Genomic DNA, 9,118 nt, shown 5'->3' on the forward strand with positions numbered 1-9,118 from the left:
TCTGAAAGGCACAGCCTGGAGGTAGCAGAAACAATGTGAAGCCAATATGGATCACACAAATAGGAAATTGGTCCGTCAAACGAAACCACATGTAATTCATTTGAGGATTTTAATCATTTAACTCAAGATCACCTGATCTTGAGCAGATTCTAGACTATACGGTGTCTGAATGCCACTTCCTTGGGGTGATTGAAGCAATGGGAAGCCACTATGCATCACACACATAGGAAATTGGTCCATCCAAAGAAGCAACAAGTAATTCATTCGAGGATTTTAATTATTTAACTCGAGATCACCAGATAGCAGATTCTATCTCAGAATTTCAGACAGACACTCCAATTTTAATAGAAAGTAAAAATGACAGCCTTGAGACACACTCATTAAAAGTGGATAACCGTGTTGAGTCACATGACACAGCAGTCCCCTGTAGCCCAGTTCCATCAAATAAAGCCTTGCACAAAATTGAGATTCCCACAACAAAGAATAGACAATAAAAAAAAATGGTAACTTCAGTGCTTATTAAATGGTGTACTAGAAGAATTCAATAGTTCTCTCAGTCTGAAGAAAATATTAAAGTTGTTTTAGGTATGTTGTCTGACGAAATACCTTTTTGTAAGAACAAGCGCATATCCAAAAGATTAGACCGAGCTATACTGCACTTAAGGCACATAAGACAGTTAAAAAATCTCTGCAGCTTGTGGCAAAATCTGGAAAGAGCAAAAATATGGCCAAATCCTACAGTGTACAGGAATACCTTACTGTTAATGGCAAAGAGGTAAATGCTAAACAGATTGAAAATATAAGCAGTCAGATTTAACAGACAGAAGATACCTTTAAAATTTTGAAAGTTGCCGAGGTACAGAAGTGCCCAACCACAGACAGAAAATGTCTAACAGAATCAATTCGAGTGATGGTTAATGGAGCGTTTGTGCAAGATTCCCAGCAGGCCAAAGTAAATGGCAATTCAGCTACAAAAATTATCACTTTTGGCTTTTAAAAACTTACCATATCCTACCCAGTTACTCCTGAAGACTGTTCTAGCATTACCAGTATTACTGTATCAGATAAAGAAAATGCTATGCCAGTGGTTCCTTCTGTGAAATCACCTTATGATGGCAAGGGAAAGCATATAGTAAGTTGCAAAACAACTTATGAAGACTCTATAATGCAGGACGGTGGACCACACAAAGACATTCTTCTCTAAAGTAATGTTTTCTGGAATAAAGACACAGAGTTCATCCCTCACTGTATTATTTTGGAAAATTTTAATTAAAAAATCACACACAAGCGTTCCATGGTGTAATGGTTATTAATTGATAACCCAAGAGGGTTTCATACCATAATTGTGATGTGTTGGTGTAGCAGCATGGTCAATCTACTCTAAGGCATCTGGCATTGGTGGGTGGAAATCCTGGCTGATCCATGCCTGATTCATCTTCACAAAGGTCAGTCTCTCCAAATTTTTCGTGGACAGATGAGTTCTCCTTGGGGTAACTATGGTCCGCCCGCACTAAACACGCGCTCTGATGGCACACTACTGGCCGGGCAGGACAGCTTTTCCAGGGCAAACTCTGCTAGTTGCGGCCATGAATCAAGTTTGACTGCCCAGAAGTCCAGCAGATCTTCAAGGTTTGTTGGCATGGCCATTTCAAGGTATGCCACCACCTGGTTCAGGCCCTGCTCCATGTCTACATATGGATGGTGGAATTCCAACGTGTGGCAACGTCACAAATAAGACTATGTTGTGGGATACCGTTCTGACGCTGCAGCTCAAGGAGGGTGTGTTTGGGGTGTACAAGTGGCTGAAGTGCATTCACAATTTCTTTCCCATTGTTAGGATGTCTTGCAAATGGGGTGAAGACTTCAGGAAGTGCTTGACAACCATTTTCAACACGTGTGCCATGCAGGGCGCATGTTTCACACTTCCTGGCCGCAGCGCGGACACGATGTTCTTCCCGTTGTCGGTCACCATTTTTCCCATTTCCAGTTTTCGTGGAGTAAGCCATACTCCCGATTTCTTGACGAATGAATTTAACAGTTCCTCCCGTGTGACTCCGTTCCCCAAGGCGAACCATGTGAAGAACAGCTTGACACCACCGTGCCCTACACACATGGTACGATGAAAAGCCACTGAGATTTGTATGTGCAGTGGAGGCCGAGGACACGGCGGAGAATGAGGAGGCGGAGTCGCACACTGTCACAGGACCAACTGCCTGAGAGCGTGGAGGAGGAAGCGATGTGACCTGTCCAAGTTGCTGTTGTGGCTGTGCAGGAACCACATTTACCCAGTGGGCCGCAAAATACATGTATTGTCCCTGCCCGTAGCTACAGCTCCACACGTCGGCGCTGCCGTGCACTTTTGAACACACCGACAGGCTCAAGGATTGGCACACCTTCTCTTTTACAAAATTATGCAGGGCTGGTACTGCCTTCTTTGCAAAGAAATGACGGTTTGGGACTCTCCACCTCGGCTCGGCACAAGCCATCAATTCTCTGAATGGTGCAGAGTCCTCCACTTGAAATGGGAGGAACTGCAGCACCATCAGCTTGGAAAGGAGGACATTCAGCTTCTGCGCCATTGGATGAGTGGGCGCATACTGTTGTCTCTTGGAAATGGCTTCGCCGATGGATTGTTGGCGGAATGGCATTGAGTACAAGTAGGAGGAGCAGAAGCGACAGAAGGAGGGTATGACACACAGCTCCCTTCGCCTGAGGTGGTGGACCCTTGGCTGTCTGAAGGAGGGAGTGGCGTGCCACTGGGTGATGCAGCAGGCTGGACCACCACATCTGAGCCATGGTTGTCCCAGGCCGCTTTATGGTGGCGCATCATATTTTGACGCAGGGCCGTGGTGCCAGCATTGCTACCCTGTCCACGCTTCACCTTATGCCGACATATCTTGCATGTGGCTGTGTTAACTTCCTCCGGATACTTGATGAAAGACTGCCAGACCACCGAGTATCTGATTTTACCAACAGTGCACAATAATTGACTGCTACTGCTGCCGTCTCCAGGAACCCCTGTTCCACTACCTCCTGGGAAGGTAGGCTGTCACGAGCAGGTGGCCTACCCCGGGCACGTTTGGTTCCTGAATTTCCACTTCTGCCACTATGCTGACTGCCAACCATGCTACCACCTTGCTGGCTCATCTGCTGCCTCACTGGCAACCTGCAACTCTTCTGCTGCTGATGATGATGAAGCGCCCTCTGCACCCGGCTCCCAAGTGCCATCGGCTTCATCATCATCATCGAGTTCTGTCTGCACGTCACTGATGTCCTCCTCAGGTTCCTCAACAGTGTATGATTCAGGACCCTGAATGCTGGAAACAACACCTCCCACGTCACACTCCTCATCAATAATTGCCCGCCTAGCGTAGGAAGCAGCAGATGTCTCCTCCACTTCTTGGCTGGGCAGTAGCTGCCAACTGTCCTCTAATACATCTTCCTCACTGAATAGTGGAGCTGAACTCACTGCGTAAGATACTTCTTTAGGGAGGGAACAGCATAGGACAGAGACAATGGAAGGACAGGGACTGCTCCCCGGCCATGCCAACTGAGGTTTGTCTCTGAGGAACCCATCGACTGTTGACTGGGGGTATCAGATGTTACTTGTGATGAAATGGATGACCTCGTCAACCATTCGACGACGACAGATGGGTTGTCGGTAGAGATACGACCGGTAGCTGATACCGGGAGCTCAGGACTCCTGCTGCCACTCGCCCCCTAGTCTGCTGCGACCTCTGCCTGATAAATTTAGGCCTCTGCCACTCCTGTGAACACGTCCTGGCACTTCTCTGCCTGACATACTTAGTGTGTATACAAGGGGAGTAAAATATGCTTCACTACACGCAAATGTGTAGGCTTGTTGCAGATTAACAGGTTCAAAAAAGCACACTACTTAGATGTAGCTATGTGGTATGCACAAAAGAAAATAAAAAATGCTCTATAGTACACTTGAAAAACGTATTTTCGTTACACACCAGCCCGTAGTTACTATTCCCTGGCCTTGCACTGTATGTAGGTTTGTTTCAGATTAACAGTTACAAAAAAGCACACTACTTATTTGTAGGTATGTGGTATGCACATATGACAGAAAATAAAGGCTCTATAGTACACTTGGAAAACTTATTTTCGTAAAACACCAAAATGTGATTTCTTTTGCCTGGACTTTCCCAGTATCTAGCCTTGTTACAGATTTACAGATACAAAATTGTAGAATGCTTTGATGTAGGTATGTGGTATGCACCTATGAGGCCAGAACAATGCTCTACAATGAGCCTAAAAACTCTGTAGTTTTGTACACCAGCCGGTGAGTACTGTTGCTTGGACTTTCACAGTATGTATGCCCTTGACAGATTAACAGGTACAAAATGGTACACTACTTAGATGTATGTATGCGGTATGCACTGATGAGGGCAGAAAAGTACACTACAATACGCCAAAAAAAACTGTATTTTTGCAAATAAACAGCCGGTGAGTACTGTTGCTTGGACTTACACAGTATGTAGGCCCTTGACAGATTAAAAGGTAAAAAATAGTACACTACTTAGATGTAGGTATGTGGTATGCACGTATGAGGGCAAAAAAATTCTCTACGATATGCCAAAAAACTAAGTATTTTTGTAAAACACCAACCAGTGAGTATTGGTGCTTGGACTTTCACAGTATGTAGGCATTTCACAGATTAACAGGTACAAAATGGTACACTAATTAGGTATACGTATGTGGTATGCACTGATGGGGGCAGAAAAATGTGCTACAAAACGCCAAAAAACTCTGACACCAGACGGTGATTACTTTTTCCAGGACTTTCCCAGTATCTAGACTTGTTACAGATACAAAATAGTTGACTGCTTTGATGTAGGTATGTGGTATGCACGTATGAGGGTAGACAAATGCACTACAGTCCGCTGAAAAGATTTATTTTTGCACAGCAGCAGGACACAGTGCAGCACCACAAAAAAAATAAATGGGGATTAAACTAAAATTGCACTCCGTCACAGAGTGTTAAGAATGGAGTGAACTGGTTTTTATACCGTCTACAGACTATTATTTGTGGAAAAAATACACAGAATTGCGCTGAAAAATCTTTCCTGCCTCCTGTGATAAGGTTCATGAAGTTCAGGCAGCTTGTTGATATGTATGAGGCAACGAAAAGCTATCTGCCCCTCTCTGATGAAATGCTGAATATTGTGAATGGGAGGTTTATGGCTAGCGTAAAAATCCTTCTGCATTGCATTGATGAAAACCTTCCATGTACTAACCATGATCCTGAATATGAGTCCATGAAGTGTCGGCTTTGTTTTATAAACTATCTTAAGGGCATCCAGGCCCCTTTGTTTGAGTGGGCGTAGCAGGCTGGTCATCAGAGGAAATGCCCTATCCGATACCATGATGAAGGGAAGAGGATGTTTTGTACCTGGTAGAGGTCTGGGCAAAAGAAGAGTCACCTGTTCTTGTAGTACTTGCCTTCCAAATTCTTCAGCACCAGTGAGTTCCCCTAGGCGCTGACGTCGATGGCAGTATACTTGTAATTGATATCAGGCATCGCTATTAGAACCACAATAAAAAAGTTTTATGATTGAAGAACTATTATATACATAGTTTATTAAATAAAGATTTATACATGATTTACCTCCCAAATGTATTTATTTTGTTTCCTTTCCACATAAGTATATCCACACAGGAGAATTACCCCACCACACATGGTTATCTCACGAGGCTTCGGTTACTTTCCAGAGAGAGAACCAGAAAGGCCCAATATAACATGTATTCCAGCAAAAACTAAAGCATTCTTCTGTAATGGGTCTGTGACACTGTGCCTCTAAACCTCACTACGCACACACGGCTGCAGCAATAAGCCATGTGGGGGAGATGTATCAAAAACTATACAGAGGAAGAATGGTACAGTTGCTCATGGCAACCAATCAGATCGCTTCTTTCATTTTTAGAGACCTGCAAAAAATGAAAGAAGCAATCTGGTTGCTTTGGGCAACTGCACCATTATTCCTCTACACAAGTTTTGTTAAATCCCCCCGTGTGTCTATTCAAAGCAAAATACGCTGCAGATTTCTTGCTGCCCAGTGTATTTCCTGCAGAGTGAAACACAGTGTATTCACTTCATGAGACCCTACCCTTATTGCCACCATTTCCTCTATTGTTGTTATTATTGCTCCTAAAATAGATCACTCAATATGCTATTGATTGGTGACAATATCCATTTATGCAACAGTTTTCAACCTGGGGTAAGCTCACCCCAAGGGGGAAATTAGCATTTCCCCTGGGGGTATGTGGAAAGGTACGTGAAAAATGGCAGCCACAGCCACTGGTCACTATTTCTTAGTCCACTTTAAGAGAATTGAGCAGTAGCTGCTCTCACTTTTTGAAGTTATTAAGAATTATAGGTAAGAAAGAGGTACCGCGGCACTCATAAATTCCAATGCACTTAAAACTTCTTTATTGCGGCACACAGGTTACATAGGTAGGATGTGAACTAGATCCAACAAGGGCTGGTTTCAAGTCATGTGATGCATCGTCCGGGCATAATGGAAGGAGACAGGTGTGTCCTCTTAACTCCCCACACATAGCCCAGCATGCAGTTTTGCAATAAAGAATTTATACAAAATCATAAAAACATACACAGTATTCCTCATATAAATTACTCTGCTTATTCCACAAAATGCATAAATCATAAAAATTTGTATAAATCATCGCGGTCATTCAACCCTAATATTCCTGTTGCAACTGTGTGGATTATCCACACTGCCTCCACCTGGAGAAGTCTGGTATGACTATCAATTCTGCTGTCAGATTGCAAGATTCTCTGGAGCCCCAGGAATCTTAACCCCTTTGTCTCTCCTGCATGTACATTCTGGATATGTGAAAACAGTCTTGAACATCATTTACCGGTTTTTACTGAGTTAAAGTGTCTCGGAATCTATGAAACATAGGATGTATTGTTTTACCAATATAGAAATGGTTACAAGAACAGAATAGTGCATACACCACGTAATCCGAATGACACGTAATGAAGTCTGTGACCACATGGTTGATGCATCCTAACTGTATGGTGCGTGAGGTCTCCAAGTAGTTACAATAGGGGCAGGGTCTCTACATTTATGGTTACCCTTAGTTAGCCCTTTCTGGATCCAATTTTCCCTGGATGTTTGTATTTGCCCTTTCACCAAGATGTCCTGCAGATTCTTCGTCCTGTGGAACACAGTTAGAGGAGGTTCAGAGGATAAATCTGAGTTCCTTGTCTGCCTAAATGATGTAATATTTTCCTTATAACTTTCCTAATTGTATCTGACATTGGGCTATACTCAAAGGAAAATAATGCCATTCTAGTCTGCATTCTAGTGTCTGTTCTTTTACATTTCCTATAGATAAGTTGTTTTCTATCTATTTTACATGCCCGTTTAAATCCATTGTGTAACCTCGGTCCCTCAAGCGATTCATTAAGTCACATGATTGTTCTAGGAATGAGCTATACTCTGTATTATTTCTACGGAGTCTTAGAAATTGCCCATACGGCATAGATCTGCAGACATGGTTGGGATGGAAGCTATTGTAGTGTAATAAAGAATTTGTTACAGTGGACTTCCTATATCCCTTAACTTTCAATCCCTCTGTATCTTCATGTATTGTCACATCCAGGAATTCCACCATGTTTTCACCATAATTGGCAGTAAACTGCATGTTTGAATCATTCTAGTTGACTTAACTGCAAAATCCTTCAAATTCTCATTGTGCACCCTCCAGACAATTAAACAGTCATCCAAGTATCTGGACCAGTATTTTAACATATGACGGTATGGATTGTTTGGATTATAAATATATTTTCCTACCAAATGGCCAAGAAGAAGGATGTAAAAGATTGGTGAGACCGGCGTGCCCATCGCTGTTCAGGTACGCTGGGCATACCAGGTGTCACTAAACATGAAGGCGTTATGTTCCAGCACAAAAGTAAGGCTTTACAAATGAATTCAATACACTCTAAACCCTTATCTAAGCATTCCAGTAAGGACCTAATAGCTCTTACCCCCTATTGATGGCGTATCCGGGTATACAGACCGACAACGTCCATCGTCGCCAAGCAGTATCCCTGATGCCATTCAAGATCTTCCTATTATCTGTAGTAGGGCTTTGGTATCCTCCAAATAGGAGGGGACTGCCTTGAGCCATAGTCGGGAGCCTCTGCTCGCCACTATGGGTATCCCTGGTGGCTTATCACAGGTTTTGTGTATTTTAGGTACATGGTACCAATACGGTTTTTGGGGATTTTTTGGGTATAATTTTTCTGGCATCTTCCTCGTTATTTTCTTCTTCACTCCCTCCTCAGTAGCGTATATAATCACATAGAATGCATGTTGTTGGGGTCTTTATCTTGCTGATGCAAGTGGTGCCAACCCCTTTATGTCTCAACTGGTTATTAAGAATTATGTAATTGTTTTCATGATGATATTGATGATGTTCTTGTTGTTTCTGATTATTATTTTGATGGTAATGATTTTTTTTCTCAATTTGCTAAAAAATTTATAAGAATGTTGGTTACGATCATCAGATTTCACCCAGTCTTTAATTTTATCTTCAATGATGACATAAAAGGGACAGCTTCACCATATCACCGATATAAGATACAGTCTGACATTACATAATACAAAATTTAGGAGGCATAGAAAGAACTCTATAGCAAAACTGAGTATGCCCACAACCTTAAATAAGAGCCCTTAAGTCAACATTTACCGTGATTTTATAACAGATCTATATAGGAAAAACTCTGATAACACTGATGCACTGTGTGACCCCTGTGTCTGATTTCTCCTATGTAACAATCAACAGGCTGCACTCTGTATTAACTATGTATCCAACTTCTTACTATAATTTTGTATATTTGTACCATAAAATTGAGATAAATATATTGCTACATACATCTTGCATATGGTTCTTAATTCCCTGCTTCCCTTCAGACACTACATTATATATGGAGCTATAAGCCATAAAAATCTTGAGGTTTCGGCAGTGGCCCCATAGCAATGACGTGGTCTACCTCTTTAGCGTGAATATCATTTATATTTTATAAATCTTTTTTCTGTGTCTGTCACCTAAATGACAGCTAATA

The sequence above is a fragment of the Hyla sarda genome, chromosome 3 (genome assembly GCF_029499605.1).
Source record: "Hyla sarda isolate aHylSar1 chromosome 3, aHylSar1.hap1, whole genome shotgun sequence".
NCBI lineage: Eukaryota > Metazoa > Chordata > Amphibia > Anura > Hylidae > Hyla > Hyla sarda.